Consider the following 18,848-nt stretch of genomic DNA (forward strand, 5'->3'; position numbering starts at 1 on the left):
TAAAAATATAAACATTGTATGCTCTGGGGAAGAGTGACTCTGCTATAGTGTGTAAGAAGGGAAATTTGTTTTATGTTCTCTAGCACCTTTGTTGTTAAAAGCAAAATGGTACAATGGCAGTAATAAAGATTATACTTGATGGTGAGATGATTCTGATGTGCTGTTTACATCACAATGGCAGAGGCCACTGTTGCCACTTCCCAGCAGGAAGAAGAGTGTGTTTGGTTTCCCTCCAGGTAGCTTAGTTTCTAGTAAGAAATTATTGAGTTTTACCGCATTTGGTTTTGAGATTCTGTTCTTAATGTATGGAATGCCGAAATGCCTTCAGTCATTTTTTTCAGCAGCACAAAATCCCACTGAATATCTCCTAACAGAGAGCACCAGTTAGGCCTTCTATGATTCTTTGCGTAACCCTAAGGAGACTCTCCATTCCTAATTTAAAGGAATTAGTGTTCATTCTAGATAAATCCATACTGACCAAGAAACATTAGCATAAACATACACTTATTTATTTATCTGCCCCTTATTTCCAAAATTAATTTAAGGCAGCTTAAAATAAAAAGAACATAAAACATTGGTATCCTTTCAGTGCACTTTTATTCAATCCTCAGTAATAAATTTCACAGTATAAACAACTATTATTGTTGTTGGTTTTTCTGGGTGATGTCATTTTCTTAAAATCAATTTATTTACCTAATTTATTAAATGTGTATTACCTTAGCATCTTTCAAAAAGAGGTCATACTACCAAAAGTCTCTCTCCTGCTCCTGTTTCATATTCACCTAGTTTCCTCTTCCTATTCTCAATTCATCCTAACAGGAAATTTCTTATTTATCCTCTGCGATTTCCTTAGGCATATTAAATATATATGTAAACTAAATACATGTATGAGTATGTGTGTACATATACACGTGCATACATATATACATACATAAATGTATAAAACATTTTTACACCGTGCACTTCATTTGACACCTGGTTTTTTTCACACATGTATTTTGAAGGTTTTCTTTCCAGATAAGGGAGTGACAGTATTCCATTTTACAATTGAATAGTATTCCATTACATAGATGTACCTTAATTTATTTAACTACTCCCTTTTAAAAAGACATTTGGTCACCAAGCAAATGTCCATAACTTTATATTTTCATGAATTTTATATAATTTATGCATGTAATTTTGGTAACTATTACTGAGTTACTTTCCATAAATGTTTGTCAATTAACACACCAACAGAAGTAAACACACCTGTCTCCCCACATCCTCTCCCATAATGTAATATCAATCTTCTATTGGATTGTTGATTTTTTCCTTGATTATTTCTAGGAACTCTTGATATATTAGGGACACTGGCTTTTTTTTTCTGTAATAGGAATTGTGAGTGTTTTCTTTTCCTATAGTTTTGTTTCTCTTTTTACTTTACCTAAAGACTTTTATTTTGTTTTCACTAGGAAGAAATATTTTTTTCTTTTTTATGTAATCTAATTAATTTATCAATCTTTTTTTATGGCTTCTAGATCTTAAGTCATACTTACAAAGGTCTTCCCTACTCTAACATTAAAAATGAATTCTGCTACATTTTCTTTTATTACATTTATGGTTTCAGTATCACATTTAAATTGCTGATCCATTTTGAAGTTTATAAGGTATATGGCATGAAGTATGAATTCAATTTTACTTTTTTCTAGATGGCTACACAGATGCTCCAACATTATTTAATTAAAAATTATTTTTGTCATTAATTTGAGATGTAACTTAGACTTTTTCATCTATTTTATTGATCCACTTACCTCTTCTTATGCCCAAATCACAGTTTAATTATTGAAGTTCTATTAATATACTATATTATCTGGGCTATATAATCTACCCCATTGTGTTGTTCTTTTAAAATTTTCCTAGCTCTTTTGTGTGTTTGTTTTATTTTCATTTGAACGTTAGAATTACTTTTAAAGTTTAAAAATTTGTGGGCCGGGTGCAGTGGCTCGCACCTGTAGTCCAGCACTTTGAGAGGCCGAGGCAGGTGGATCACCTGAGGTCAGGAGTTCAAGACCAACCTGGACAACATGGTAAAACCCCATCTCTACTAAAAATACAAAATAAGCCAGGCATATGGTGGGTGCCTATAATCCTAGAAACATGAAAGGCTGAGGCAGGAGAATCGCTTGAACCTGGGAGGCAGAGGTTGCAGTGAGCCAAGATCGCGCCATTGCACCCCAACCTGGGCAAAAAGGACAAAACTCTGTCTCAAAAAAAAAATTGTTGGTATAATTTCAGGAAGATGTTAAATCTATACATTAATTCAGTGTGCACTGACATCTTTGTAACTATCAAGACTTCCTATCTAAAAACATAGTATACTTTTGTATACTATTTTTGTATTCATGTTTCTTTTGGGCCCTTCAGAAGTATTTTTGGGTTTTATTTATAGGCTGGGCTTGGTGGCTCACAACTGTAATCCCAGCACTTTGGGAGGCCGAGACAGGCAGATGACTTGACCTCAGGAGTTTAAGACCAGCCTGGGCAACATGGAGAAACCACGCTTCTACAGAAAAATTTTAATAATCTAGCCAGGTGTGGTGACATGCACCTATAGTCCCAGCAACTCTGGAGGCTGAGGTGGGAGGATCACTTGAGGCCATGAGGCGGAGGTTGCAGTGAGCTGAAATTGCACCACTGTACTCCAGCCTGAATGACAGAGTGAGACCGTGTCGCAAAAAAAAAAAAAAAAAAAAAAAAAAAAGTGTTATCTATATATGTTTTCCATACTTGTTGGTATATTTATTCCCAGTTTTTTTTCTATTTGTTACTATAGAAAATGGAATATTCTACTGTAACATCTAAATTTATTAATCACCTATCATATGTCAGGTACAGTGGTGAACACTGAGTACATCACAGAACAAAACGGGAAAGATCTCTGCCCTCATGAAGCCTATAGCAGTAGTAGAACCATACAGTAAATAAATAATTATTTGATTACTGGATCAAATAAGTACCAATAATCAAATAATTACAAATAAAGCTCGTGAGAAGAAGTAGTGTGACTGCTATAAATGAAACCATAATCTAGACTGAAAGATCAGATAAAATCTCTGTAAGGACATAATCCTTTAAAGTCAAAAGACATGGTCCAACCCATATAATTAGTAAAGCTGAATAACTTATTGGGATCCATTTGTGCTCAGCATGACACAATTTACTGTGTGCCTTTGTATATTTGAACATAAGTCCTTGAAATATTGACATGTTCAGAGAAGAAAAATCCTGGTTGCATTGTCAGTACTCTTCAATATGCCTAGTTCCAGAAATGACAGTCTTAAAGTGAAGCACCTCAATCCTTATTAGGGTTGCTAAAGTACATGCTTATACAAATAATTATATTTCGTTTATATGAAATTCAAATTTAACTACATATCCTGTATTTTTTACTTCCTAAATCTGAGAATCTTAAATCTTATAAGTAAGACAGTAAAAATAAGCACAAGCATATTTTGTGTAAAATAAAACTAAATATGTGTCATACAAACCAGTGAAAATGCATGAATTTTAAGATAAAAATAGGAAAACTTAAGTACAGAGTTGTGGCTCTTTGCAAAATATCCCCCGACCCCTGAGTACCTGTTAATTGTTCTCTTACGTTGCTAGAGATATTTATGAAGAAAATTTCAAGAATAGCTAACAACTTTGAAAAGGCTTCCCTATGGTATTATATTGTGTGTGTGTGTATGTGTGTGTGTGTATGTGTGTGTGTGTATGTGTGTCTGTGTCTGTGTGTGTGTGTGTGTATGTATGTGTAAGCAACAAGACTGGGAGAAATATACCATAAAAAAAGTGAAGATAAATTTTAAAATAAATAAATACAGGCCAAATTTATAAATGTGCTTAAAACTGGTTATTCTGCATAGAAACCTCAGTAATTGTATCCAGGCATCCAGGCTCATTAACAAGACTGGGACACACCTGTTCGGGACCAACATTCAGGGAAAGGCATGAGAATGAGATGTTTTAAACTATTTCTATTAAGGGTATGGTTACTCCTTGAAGCACTGAGATAGGTGTTCTGGAAAATGGAACCAAGGGTTCAGAGCTTAAAGGAAGACAATGTTGCATTTGTAAGGGAGGCCCATATAGAAGAGGTGAGACAGATAAACTGATCACAGTAGAGAATGAAGAAGTGAACAGAAGGGAAGTAGATGCCAGTTGGTTGAGAAAGGAGGTCAGAAACCAGGCCAGTCAACACAGAGATCCTGTGGGGTAGAGGATACCTACACAAGCCTGCAGTATTTTCTAATGAGCCTTGAGTGGGCTTGGGAGCCTTGGGAGAAGGGCTAGGAAAGACAAATTCGGACAACCTGGGCTAATCCGACCTCAACTGAAGTAGGCAATGTTTTAAATGAAATGCAATTTTTATGGTCTCAAGTAATTCAATAACATGAATTTCTCTAAACGTATAAAATAATCTGCTCTCTTATACAACATAATCTTGCTCATGTGACTAATTTACCTAAGTTCTTCAAAAACTAGGCAGAAACTAACCGCATTCCATCCTTGTCTAAATGATTATAGTGTGTTAGTGCAACACAGTTAACACATTTTGTAACTCCACTATCTGGCTCTCTTGCTCTCCACCTTTCATTCTGAAAGGCAGCAATAGTCTATTTTGCTACTTCTAAGCCTACCATCCTCTTGTATATATTCAAGTAGTTGTATTTGGGCTGTCCCAGGATACAGTTATACTAGAGTCTTTTCACAAATGAAGCAAAGTGATATTTTATTAAACAAGAAGCCATGTCAGTCTGCGATGGTCAGGATTTATTAGACTCTCATGCTGGTTATCTCTTCTGGGATACTTGGAATTGAACTTGCATTTGGTTGTAAATGACTTCCCTTGGTGTTATTCCTCCAGAATCCCTAAAGCCAGGTGTTCCTTTGATTCAGAAAGTTCAAGAAGTCAGTATTCTTGAAGCACCTTTCAGTAGGGATAATCCCTGTTTGCCTCCTTCCAACCAGAATACGTAAGCCAGGCAATGCTACTCAGGCAGACTGGAGACATGAGAGCCAAGGGCTAGCAAGTAAGAGGACTTTTGTATTCAGTCTCTGCTAGGTAGTAACTGTCTGAAGCATGCCACTGAGAAAGATTCCAAAGCACACCCAAACTGCATGGGAAGGTACACCATAATGGGTAAATTCTGTCTCCCATGGACACTAAGGGGAGGTGGCAGAATGCAGGCGGTTATGCACATTACAGGCCACAATTGCCCTACAAATTACCTTCTGGAAAATTCGTAATGAGCACCCCAGACTCTGCCGGCTGGAAAAAAAATATTGGGATTCCTGCATTCACACGGAAACAGAAAATAGTAAGGCGCTACCTCTTATTGAGAGGCTATCCGCCCACCTTGGAAGAGGGCCCTGACTTTGAGGTGAGAAACATTTTGTCTTGGCACATATCTAGAGAGGAATATTTAAGTAAAGCAGAAAATTATTTGTGTATAGATTCCTGGTAAGCAGGGGAATAAAACTAAGAAAAGGATGATATTTTTATTGCTAAAATTAAGGAAGCTTGCAACAAGCCAAACCTTTTAAATCCTGCGGCAGTTTACTATAATTATGTGGAAAACTCCACAAGGAAAAAATCAAAGAATTCCCTAGTGTCGTGTGGCACTTCCCTCTCTCCTTTGCCATCAGTTGAAGAACATACAAATGTTTGCTTATTGGATTTTCACCTTTGTGGTGTTTCAATTCCCTCTTGGTGCTGTTGTGTTTTAATGGAACTTATATTATTTAATTAAATAATGAATTAAAATATTGGGATTTTTAGAAACTGGCAAAGTTTAACAAAGAATGCTACTTATCCATGAGGTACCAGGCTTTTAATTTAGTAATTGGGCCTCTACTTCTGAATGATTCTATTTATGTGCTTCACCATTACCTCAACACAAAGGTGATGTATGGGTACAGTTGGTATGGATTGAACTCCAACAATAGCACCAAAGTCCCAGACACTTGGCCCAGTGTTCCTACCATGTGGCATCAGTGGCAAGAGGCAGTTCTCTTGGCCAATCAGGGTTACCAACACATCACCAAATCTTTCCATACATTTTCCCAAACAGTGCACTCAGAGATTGCATCCACTTCAACATACCATGTTGCAAAAGAAATAAAAAGTATATAAAGCGTATTTTTTCATTTTGAGTTCTCGTTTGTTATTTTACATTCTTTTAGGATTTGAACATATTTTGGAGTGTGCAGCAGGAGAGGGAAGGGAGAAAAATAGGCAGATACTTCTCGTAGATGCTGGAGTCCATTATTCCTGAGTCAGCTGAATGATGCCGGAAGTGAGTCAAACTCATCCCCCTATGGTATGATCGAGCCAGGACTGACTTTGAAGAACCTAGAAAGTAGTAACAGAAGACCCACTGCAGACCAGAAGGGCTCTTCTGAGATCCACAGAGTAGGCTTGAGAGAGAAATATGGGAAACATTACAAGGTAAAAGAAAGGATAAACGCGAGATTGAGCACCAAATCCTGAAACACACATTTGTTTTACTGGAATGCTTCAAGTGTGTTGACAGATTCCAGGAATTTAGGTTTGCTAATTATTTCTGAGGTTTTGCCTTTATCTTGTGATTTGAAAGCACAACAGAAAAAAACCCAGGGTCAAAACTTTTTATATTTTTCTGAACCCTAGTGTCTTTAAGCTTCTAAATTAAATGTGGGCCCTAGAGTCTAATAGTATCAAATGCTGCTTCAAATCAAAAAAGTTGCAGGAGCTCTCCTGACATCTATCACACTTTCTACAACCAAACCTCCCTGACATGTGTTTGAGTCATGAACCACACCACAGATCTACGTGCATACCCCCAAACCCGGTATATAACCCTGAGCTTGACCTCACAAAACGTAAAACATTTTGGAAGCTTTGGAGATTTACCAGGGATCTTATTCAGCCACTACTTTCAGGTTTCACTTGCAAATTTAGAAAGTGCAAGGCATAACTCCTTCCAAATCAAACCAAGTAGCATAAGGCACCTATCATAGCATCTGGCCCATAAAGAAATACTAAATATGCTGGTTAAGTAGTAATTACCACAATGCTGACTATTTTATGAAAATGCCCATGTGGCTCGGCAAGTTACCAGTACATTCAGATTTTTAATTTTAGACTGTAGGGGATTTTTGCTGATTTGTTTTGTTTTGTTTTGTTTTGTTTTGTTTCTTAGCAGTCTGTCTTCTCATAGACATAACTAAACAATGAATACCAAGCCTGCATGGTAGGCTGACCAATCCATTGCTATTCAACTTCGGCGATCTAAATTCATGCCAGATTGTATGTGATTGCCTGATTCCAGAGTCAGGATTTGAAAGTGACCATAGATAAGATCAGAGATAAGTGACCATAGCCACTCCACCCACTGCGCCTCCCTTTTCTAACTAATTGTATCAGAACTGTATTGAAAATGACGCACATTGAGATAAAATGTAAAATAAATAGAACTAGAAGAATGTCAATGGCTGAATATGGCAGACATGTCAGCTAAACTCAGGAAGACCAGATGAGAGCAAATAGCAACGGCGAGGGTGAAAGGGTCAGTGTATCTGAGGATAGTCCCCTTACAGGGAAGGAAACTTGCACATAAGCTGCCCTACAGTGGAGCCCAAAGGAAAAGGAAAGAGGTGTCCTTGGTGAAGAGCCTGGATTAGGTTTTCTGAAGATGGGTGAATGTGTCCACTAAAAGGGTGGTTTCCATTCTACTTAGTAACAACTTGTGGCTCAAGGAGACTTGCTTTGGAACTTCCAAATAAACACATAGACAGGGGCCTCTCCTGTCTTAATATTCAGCAACCTAACAGAGCAGTAAGCAGGGTTTCTCACCCTGCAGTGGGGGATCCATTCAGCAGGACCATAGGCACCTCTGCCAGTAGATTTCAGTTTAGCTCACACTGAGAGCAGCAGAGCCTCCTCTGGACCATGGTCAATAATGTGGCAATAGACAGGGACAACCCAGACCAATTCTGGAGGCATTTAAGACACCTCTTGAGACTCCAGAAATGGGCTGGGGAAAGTTTGGAGAAGGCAAGAATTCTCATGTGATAGGATCTTTTGGGTTGCAAGAAATAGAAACCCAAATGGTTCAGGCAAAATAAATGTATTAGCCCATGAGAAATCAAAGGGGATGGTGCTGGTGCTTACATGGACTATGGCTGGAGGTAGGGTTTCAATCAATGTTATTGGGATCTCTTGCTCACTCTCTCTCGCTCTCTCTCTCTTCCTCTCTGCTCTGCTGTTTATCAAGAAGTCTTTCTAGGTCAGCAAAATATCCACAGGGCTCTCATATCATCTTTGTATCCAGTGCTCCCAAGGAAAAGAGCGCAACCTCCTACTGTCCACATCAATTTTTAGACAGACTCAGATATGACTGGACTCTACAATTTGCCCATCCCCAAACCAATTATTGTGGCCAGGAGTTTGAATTACCCTGATTTTCCAGCCTAATTATTGGTGCCTATCTCAGGGTTAGAGTAGCTTATGCCTATAGGTCAAGAGTGTCCAGCATGGGAAGGGCCACTTTCCAAAAGGAAGGAAAGTGAAAAAGAAAACCAAAAAGTTATAAACAGCCTCTACTCCATACAGGTAGATCGGGGCTTGGGTCTAAACAATTCCAAGATTAATTACTACAATAACATCAATAACAAATCTGAGTACAAATGAGTTATATTGTATTGCTATTGGGGGTCGTTTTTACTATTTCATTGCTGATTGTCATCCTAGATCAGTCTCCCAAGCAGCATCTGCTTGGGTTTCTTACTGTTATCTCTAGATCCAAATACTTTATTTTCTAAAATTTATGATTTTATCCAAGCACTCCTGGATTGAATATACACATCTACTTTCTTTTCCTTATTAGGAGTAGTAAAACATTAATCTGGTCTCCTTGATGGTTCTTATCATGAAAAGCAGCTTCTGCCTGAGGGCCTGTGCACTGGCTGCTCCCTAAGCTGGAACTGCTCTTCCCACCGCTATCCTTGTTGCTAACCCCCCATCTTCTTTTTTTTTTTTTTTTTTTTTTTTTTTTGAGGCGGAGTTTCGCTCTGTCGCCCAGGCTGGAGTGCAGTGGCCGGATCTCAGCTCACTGCAAGCTCCGCCTCCCGGGTTCACGCCATTCTCCTGCCTCAGCCTCCCGAGTAGCTGGGACTACAGGCGCCCGCCACCTCGCCCGGCTAGATTTTTGTATTTTTTAGTAGAGACGGGGTTTCACCGGGTTAGCCAGGATGGTCTTGATCTCCTGACCTCGTGATCCGCCCGTCTCGGCCTCCCAAAGTGCTGGGATTACAGGCTTGAGCCACCGCGCCCGGCCAACCCCCCATCTTCTTTAAGTCTTTGCTCATCTTGACCATCCAATTTAAAAGTCTGACTTGCCTCCTTCACCCTAGCCTAACCCTATACTTCTGCTCTACTTCCCCTTTTTTCTAAGGTATGAATCACTTTCTAAAACATTATGAAATGTACCTATTAATTATTTTTCTTGTACATTGTTGATCCCTATTCAAATGCAAGATCTAAAGGAGAGGAACCTCTGTTCGTTGTATCCCAGGCACCCAAAACGGTGTCTGGTACCTAGTAGATATCCAATAAATACCTGGCAAGCTAATTCTTGCAAAGCACAAAAAGTACTAGCAGATGATATTTAATGTTTTTGAGATTTTAGCACAGTACAAATAACAATTTAAATTTAATATTAGATGTATGTTCTTACAAGTAATTGAGGAAAGAATGACTAAGCAATTCCTGGCCACAGGGAATTTCTCTTCTTAGACTCCCGTTTATTGATCTATCTATCTATCTATGTGTGTGTGTGTGTGTATATATATATATATATATAGTTATAGTTCTGGGGTACATGTGCAGAATATGCAGGTTTGTTACGTAGGCATACAGGTGCCACGGTGGTTTGCCGCACCCATCGACCTGTCTCTATATTAGGTATTTCTCCTAATGTTATCCTTCCCTCAGCTTTCCACCCCATGACAGGCCCCAGTGTGTGATGTCTCCCACCCCTGTGTCCATGTATTCTCATTGTTCAACTCCCACTGACCTCTTAATGGGCTTCTTTTCATAAGTCTTCTCTTCTATCTGTCCTTTCTCTTTACCATTTCAAGTTAAGTTCTGGAAAACCATAAGTTCTCCTCCTCATTAGGAACAACAATTAAATCATCTCTTTTCTCACTTACCTGACTATCATACACCCAGGAAACCTCATCTTTATCAACCAAAGTGTCCATCAAGTATATCGCAGTGTTTCCCAATAAAAGAATCCCCTAGCTGTGGGATGGCACCAAAATAGTAACTTCAATGTAGCAGACTTAATGGTGACTTTTGTTTTCTTCTTTTTGCTTATCTTATTTTCTATTTTTTTCTAAAATAAATATGTACTTGTGAAATAAAGGGAAAATGTTTAAATTATTCTATTCTGTAATATGAGTTTTTACATCTACCAAGTAAGCAACTAGCTCTTGAAACATGTGAGTCATACTTAAAGTAAAGCACAAGTGTGCTAAACATAGATAGGAAATAATGGAAGGAGCAAATGAGGCAACTGCCACTCCTAGTCAAGACAAGGTAACATGAAGTAATATGGATCTCCCTCTTTTAAAAAACCAGACATAATTATGAATTAATTGTTTTTAAGTGGGTAGCACAGAACAGTTACCTTGGGAATAGGAAAGCAAATGTGAAAATAGCAAAAGACTTGAAAATAGCTTATGAAAAGGGTTGCTAAGTCACAGAGCAGAGAGGGAGTCTCAAACAGAGACCATAGGTTTCCCAGAGTTGCAGATATAAATTGGAAAATTCAGAGACCAAGAAAGCTAGAATTCAGTGGGGAGAGTACTAGAGAGGAGATAGTTTCAGGTAAAGGAGAGAACTTCATGGAGAGGAGAGCTTCATGGAAAGGTGAAAACTACAAAGAGAAAGAATTGGAGATCTGCACAGAGTTCCATTGAGTTTTTAGCTGAATAGTGGTCAGTGCATGTATGAGGAAACTGCTTGTTGCTGGGAAAAGGACCACAGGAAAGAAACAGGCAGAACAATACTCAGAGTTCACACAAAGCTTGGCAGAGCTTGTGTTCCCACGAGCCATAGAAAAAAATTCATAGTACACAAAGAATCAGGTAAACTATTCAGAAAGGTGTTGCCTCAGTAGTGGGTAAAACTGAGCCCTAGACTAAAGAATTGCCTCAGTAGTGGGTAAAACTGAGCCCTAGACTAAAGAAATCACTAAATACTATTCTTTTCCCACCTAGCAAAGCTTAAAAGCATGCTGTGAGAGGATCAAACTATTTCAAAGTAATGTAACTGCATCCTAGAACAAAGCTGAATAATATTTTTTAAAATGGAAAAACATCCAGCACCCAACAAGGTAACATTCACGATATCTGGCATTCAATAAGGAATTGCCAAGCAGGCGATGAAGTAAAAAGAATGTAACTCATAACACCCCCCACCCCAAAAGTCAATCAATAGAAATAGATTCAGAAATTACATAGATGACAAAACCATTATGCAAAGACATTAAAATAATTAATATAAATATATTCCATATGTCAAAGAAGATAAAGGAAAATATAAACATAATAAAAAGAGACATGGAAGATTTAAAAAGTTTTAAAGACCAAAAACTGAACTTCCAGAGTTGAAAACAATGATGACTAGATAAAATTAACAGTAGATTAGACACAGTAGAAGAAAAAACTGTTCAACTTGAAGATAGAGAAATAAAAATTATCCAAAACAAAACACACAGAGAAGAGAGACCTAAAAAAAGATGAATAGCACATCAGTGAACTGTGGGACAGTGACTTTGATTAGCCAAATATACATGTAATTGGAGTCCCTAAAGAAGAGGAGAGACAGGAGAAAAACAAAATTTTTGCAAAAATAATTACTAAATATTTTCAAATTTTGTGAAATCTATGACTATACAGATCAAAAAAGTACAGTGAACCCCAAGTATAAGAACAGAGAAGAAAACTGTACAAAGGCAAATAATCTAACTGCTTACCAAATGATAAAGAACAACTTAAAAGCATCCAGAGAAAAAGACATGTTATATACAGAAGAACAAGAAAAACAGACAACTTCTCATCAAAATCAATGCAAGCCAGAAGGCAGTGGAGCAACATAAGAAAAAGTTGTCAACATAGAATTCTATATACAGCAAATATATCTTTCAGAAATCAAGCTAGAACAAAGACTTTTTTGGATATATAAAAAAGCTGACAGAATTCACTGGCAGACCTTAAACACTCTCTCCCCCCTCCACCCACACACACACATATTAAAGGAAGTCCTTTATACACCAGGAAATTGACAACAAATGGAAGTATGAGTCCACACAAAGAAATGAAGAACATTGGCAGTGGTAAGCACTGGGGTGGTTTTCGTTTTTAATTTTTCTTAAAAGATAACTGACTCACGAAAACAAAAATCATGACAGTGGATTGTGAGGCTTACAACACGTAGAAGTAAAATACATGATAATAGCACAAAAGCTGGTGGGGAAAATAAAGGTAAGTTGTTACATGGTTTTCTTACTGTATATGAATGATATAACTTTATTTGAAGATAAGACACTGTTAACAAAAATAAAAATTCAAGTTGCATAGTAGAAGAAAAATAACTGACAAAGGACTTATATTGAGAGTATTAAGAACTCTTATCACATAATATTAAGACAAGCAACTTCATAAAAATGGGCTAAATATTTAAATGCACATTTCATGAAAGAAGATACACCAAAAATAAAGAAGCATATGACCAGATGCTCAGTAGAGATTAGGGAAGTGAACATTAAAACCACAGTGAGATGTCACACACACACTAGAAACATACAATTAAGAAAACTGGTTACAACAAGTGTTGGCAAGTTATTTAGTAATGGTATTCTAACATGTGACTGCTGGAGTACAAAATGGTACAACCACCTGAGAAAACATTTACCAGTTTCTTAAAACATTAAAATTGCCTACCAGATGACCTGGCCATTTCATTTCTAAATATTTTCCAAAAGAAATAAAGGACTTGTTCTGAAAAGGCAGGAGGAAGTCATACACATATGTTCATAGCAGCTTTATTTGTAATAGCCAAAACTAGAACTGACCCAAATGTCCATTAATGAGTGAACTAATAAACTAATTTTGGTACATCAATACAATGGAATACTACTCAACAATAAACAGGAGTGACCAATTAACATTCACAACAACAAGGATGAATCTTAAAATAATTATTTGTATTTTCAGAGACAGGGTTTCACTATGCCACCCAGAGGAGTCTCAAAGATCGGCCTCAGGAAAACTTCCTGCCTTGGCTTCCTAAAGTGATGGGATTACTGGTATTAGCCACCATGCCAGGCCAAAATAATTATGTTGATTTAAATAAGCCAGGCGAAAGAAAGGAGTACTTTTGTATATTTCCTTTGTTAATGTTTATTTTAAGTTCAGGGGTACCTGCGCAGGAGGTACAAGTTTGTTCCATGGGTAAACTTGTGTCATAAGGATTTGTTGTACAGGTTATTTCATCACCCAGGTATTAAGCCCAGTACCCATTAGTTATTTTTCCTGAACTTCTCCCTCCTCCCACCCTCCCCCCTCTAATAGACCCCAGTGTCTGTTGTTCTCCTGTGTGCATCATGTGTTCTTGTCTTTAGTTCCCACTTATAAGTGAGAACATGCAGTATTTGGTTTTCTGTTTCTACGTTAGTTTTCTAAGGATAATGGCCTCCAGCTCCATCCATGTCCCTGCAAAGGACATAATCTCATTCTTCTTTATGGCTGCATAGTATTTTGTGGTGTATATGTATCATTTATTTAAAAATTATGGAAAATACAAACTAGTCTATAATTAGAGAAAGCAGATTCCTGTCTGTCTGAGAATAGTGGTTGGGGAGGAGAGAAAGATGGATTACAAAAGGACACGAGAACACTTTGGGGGATGATGGATATGTTCATTATCTTGACTGAGATTATGGTTACATATTTATATCAAAACTAATTAAATTGTACATGTTAAATATGTGCAGTTTATGTCAATTATATCTCAACAAAATTGCTTTTAAAAACAAATTTTAAAGAATAAAAACACTTATGAGATATCAAATATTTTTGGCAGTTTAGCACTCTTCAATCAGCCATTATTGGCCTCATTCAGCTGGAAACAAGGAGGTAAAAGCTGTGGCTACTCAGCATCACTTTCTGGCTTGTATACTCTTTCTTGCATCTTTCCAATGGAGCAAGTGTATGTTGACCCCAGGCACCTTCTGTGTACTGAGCCCCTTGCTCACCCTCAATTCTGGTCCTCATAACCACACAGTCAGCAGGGAAGACTGATCCTTCCAGTAGGAAGACGAGATGTATGAACATTGAAGACCCCAGCATTCAGGCAACAAACTCCTTCCACCCAACTGGATGCTGTCCTAGGTGTGTCAAGTCACACCCACCCACTCCCACCTGCACCCCCACCCCCATCACCCATCCCTTTCTCCTTGTTTCTCCGTATATTTTAAACTGACTCAATATATATTGTGCCATTTGTGCATCTTAATTTGGTTGTGAGTCATTCTGTGTCTGTTCTGTGAAGCTACTGTTAACATCAAGGAATTTCCCACTGCAACATGCTCAAAGGTTCATTTGAGGGTGAGCATCATTGAGAGTGTAGGAGGCTTTCCCCTGTATCAATTCATTTTGCCCTCTGACCCCCTGAGTATTAAAATCTAGCCTGGGCAGTCAACTTCTTTCCAAAGATAGTCTCCCTCTTTTGTCAAATAAACTCCTCAATGGGAAGAATTTTTCTGTGTTTTACTGTTTCTTCATGACTATACCTGAATCATTGGCTTCGAAAACAGAGAATGAGGGGTTCAAATCCTGTCTATTCTCTCGCTCTGATTACTAAAGTTGTCTGAAACTCATTATTAGGAATCTATTAGAAATCTAGATTTCTCAGATGTAGCAATCTATGGAATGGAAATTAAAAACTCTCATTTATGGAGCTGTAATGATCAAATGCCTTAGCATTTTTTGGTTACCTGGTATGGAGCATTACACATGGTAAGGAACCAACAAATGTTCACTCTATTTGTCTTTCTTCTCTTCCCCTTGCCTTTGCAGCATTTTTGCTGAATAGCTATTTCCTCCCTTTAATTTCAACTCCAAAAGTAGGCACAGCATCTCAGAACTGCACACCATCTGCATCATCTTGTGTCCAGTTAGCTCATTCCTTCCCTCTGGGGCTCTGCCCTCCCACAGCCTCTGCCCAGGAAGGAAACTGTCTTCACAGCCCACACACTTGTTTACTAAGAGCACTGAAAAAACACCAAGGCCCATGCTCTCTGCTTTTCCAGACTTCATTCTCATCCTCTTCTCCCTCTGCTCCTGAAAAAGTTACATTTACACTTTGCCTAAGACAGAAATCAAAAGTCAGCATCACTTTCTGGCCAAACCAAAGGAACAACTTTAAGATAAAAAGTGAAAGTTGAGGACTCTACAGTCAGTTATTTCAACATCACTGTGAGATGATTTTCTTATAGACTTTCTAAATTTCAATGCCTTAGCCACTGCCATCCAACTTCTATGCAAAGATATGTCTTGGCTGGCTTCTACTGAAGTGAAAGACTTATAGGACCTACTATAATCCTATCCAGAGAGGAGAAATGGCTTACATTAGGTACGAGCCACCTAGTGATTCAGTGAACTCAAATTTGATGTTTTCACCATTTCCCTAATTGGGTTTCTTGCCTCTAGGATCTCCTTTGTCTTCTCTGTATAAGTAGCCCCATTCTTGCTCTCCCAGATAACTGCCTCCCATTTTTTAATTTTTTCTCCTACTTAAATGAGGGAAAGAGCTCATTTAAACTGATTTATTTTGGATCCTTTCATTTCTGTCATTGTACATACACAACTTGCTGTTTGTGTTTCATCTTTTCTAAGGCAACTACATTCATGATGTATGACTGTCAAAAGTGGGAGGTAAACTGAAGAAGAAGGAGAAGGAAGAGGAGGAGAAGGGGATGAGGGATAAGAAGGAAGAAGAAGAAAGAGGAAGAGAAGGAGGGAAGGAGAAGAAGAGAATAAGAGGAAGCAACAGCAGCAGCAACAAAACAGGAAATATATATGAGGTAAACAATTTCCTTTGGAATAAGAAATGTACACTATTAACTTTTTTTGGCCAAATTAAAAAAAAAAAATCGCAGGCTTTCTTTGGAATACTTATACCCTAAGGCAGTACTTGTCATTTCTTTATTGTTTATTTTCACCCTTTAGCCCTGACCAGTCACCCGAGCTTCTGGAGTCAAAGCAAAAGTTACCAGATATCCCAAATTTGACCAGTCCAGTTCAGGTTGTATATTAGAATGTCTCTTGAACACACACACACACACACACACACACACACACACACACTTTTCTAAATGGGAAATAACAGCTTAGGTTTCCTCAAACTGTTCAGTTTAGGATTAAAATCTTGAGTAAAATTTGAAGTATAAAAATTGATATAACCTCACCTATCTCAATGCCTCCCTGCCTAATATTAATTTAAATAAAAGCCAGAAAATAAAACAAAAATTATAAAAGAAGTACAGAAAACCTGAACTTGATATTTTAACTTGTAGGGAGTCAAGTGGTTCTGTTTAACTCAACCTGTCCTTCCAAATTAACTATGCAATATGTTTGGCAATCAGTTCTCAGATTAGGAAACTTGTAAGCTGAATTTTTTACTTTTTTCATCCTTCTTTCTTTTCAAATAAAACTGCATTCATGAGTCACACTTCAGGGTGAACTAAGTTGCTTTTAGAGTGGGAGTTACATGAGCTAGGAATCTATTTAGCCCTCATGAGATCTGCAGTAGATCTTCAATTTAGTGTTTTAATGAATACTCAGGAAAACAATGATCCTGGGCCCACTTAGAAAGGAAGTCACAGAAAATTTGCCATTCTCTGTAATTCTTATATATCTAGCTGTCTCTCTCTTTCCATCCTTTCATGAACAGAGAAGAGGTGGGATTAAAGTATAAAAACAAAAAGGGGACAATGTAGGAGACTTCCCCCAATTGTCTTCACCCCCACTAACAAAGACATAAGACCCCAGAGTTTGAAAGCAAGACTACATATATTAGGGATAGAATGTATTGCTGTTTTGGCAAACTAAATGGTTTGAATTCCCACCACTGATTTCAGAGAACCAAAGAATTCCAGGTCATCATAACAATGTCATTGTTATTAGTTTTAGCTTATTACAACTGGTAGCTATATGTATTTTTTCAATAGGCAGAGCCCGAAATTTTGCAAATTATTAAAAATTAGTACTCATGACTTTTTAAAGTGAGGATACAGCATAATGAAAAGGTTAGGATATGAATGAGAAATTAGTTTTGTGAGTGAATCCTTTGTTTGATAGTCATGCTAGAAGTCAATTGCTTTTCATTGTTTTTTATTTCTTTTTCCATGGTAAAGTTTAGATAAAGAACTGATTCATAAAGGTATTCTTGAGAATCACAAGAATTTTTCGCTTTAATCTGTGTCATTAAAAGGAAAAAAGATCAAGATTGAGAGAATAATAATTCTAAGACTAAAATAAGATTGAGATTCTTCGTTACTTTCTATGTGGATGACATTTTCCCATTTTATATGCTCAGAGCAGCTTTCTCTCAGCTTCCAACAATGAGAGGACAAATTGAGGGAGACAAGATTAGCTCTGGCAAATATGACAAAGGAAATGGAAGTACTTAAAGGGAAAATTGTGAAATGACAAAAAACTGTAATAAGCCTGGAAAAAAAAAAAGGTAATAAAGGTAATCCTTCAAATAAGATAATTCAAAGATTGAAACTTGCATGGCTCAGAGATCTCATTTTTTTTCTTTTCTTTTAAAAGACATTTATTTTTCTTCTTTCCCTTGATATTTGAATAAAATTTTCAAAGCTAAGAAAGACTTATTGGCCGAACCAAGAAAATCACTTAAAGCAAGAGCATTTTGGCTGCTCAGAGGTATTTAACAGAAAGATAAAAAATGTAAGCCTTTTTTCAACCCCTTGATTTTTTTTTTATTTAGTATGTTTTTATATTCTTAACACAAATGAAAGTACTATTCTTGTTTTTCTTTTGTTTGAGAAAATTTACTGTGTTTAATACTTTAGGCTTATATTTCAATGTATTTTAGAGTTTTAGAGGTTTTTACATTTTAATCCTTTTAAAGGTGTTTCTAAAACAATATTTATGAGAAAAGTAATTTTCACAAAATATAGTTAATTTCAGCCTTTCTTTCAAGGCTTGGAAGAAAAGCATATATTTGTTATAGGCCTGACAAAGTTTCACTATTTCCAGACACTTTAGGGTTTTACATGGCTGGGAGGACTGGTAACATCCATTCTTTCTAAATGATTCCATTTCATAGTAAATGAATTTTTATTTGGAATCCAAGACACGTTTCCTAATTAAAGGTATAGTTTTGGCTGACTTTTCCTCACCATACTACAACTCTCATCCCGTAACTTTCATCTCACAATTTCCTGGGTGACTTTTTTGTATTGGAAACCATGTCATCAAAGTTGTGATTAGCCTAAGGATGTCTTAAATCGCCTTCTTTTAAAGAAAACCTAAGCTTCCTCAAATGTAAAGCAAAGCCAAATTAAAGGGTCCAAATTCTATTGTGTTATTTCATTTTAAGAGATAAAACATGGTGTTCCTTTTCTTTTAACGAGAATAAAAGTTATCGAAAAAGTAAGCACGTAAGTGAAATGCAAGACAATTATTGATATGTTTTAAGAGCTACACAATTCTACTCACCAGAAATGTCAGCT

The sequence above is a fragment of the Chlorocebus sabaeus genome, chromosome 13 (assembly GCF_047675955.1).
Source record: "Chlorocebus sabaeus isolate Y175 chromosome 13, mChlSab1.0.hap1, whole genome shotgun sequence".
Lineage (NCBI taxonomy): Eukaryota > Metazoa > Chordata > Mammalia > Primates > Cercopithecidae > Chlorocebus > Chlorocebus sabaeus.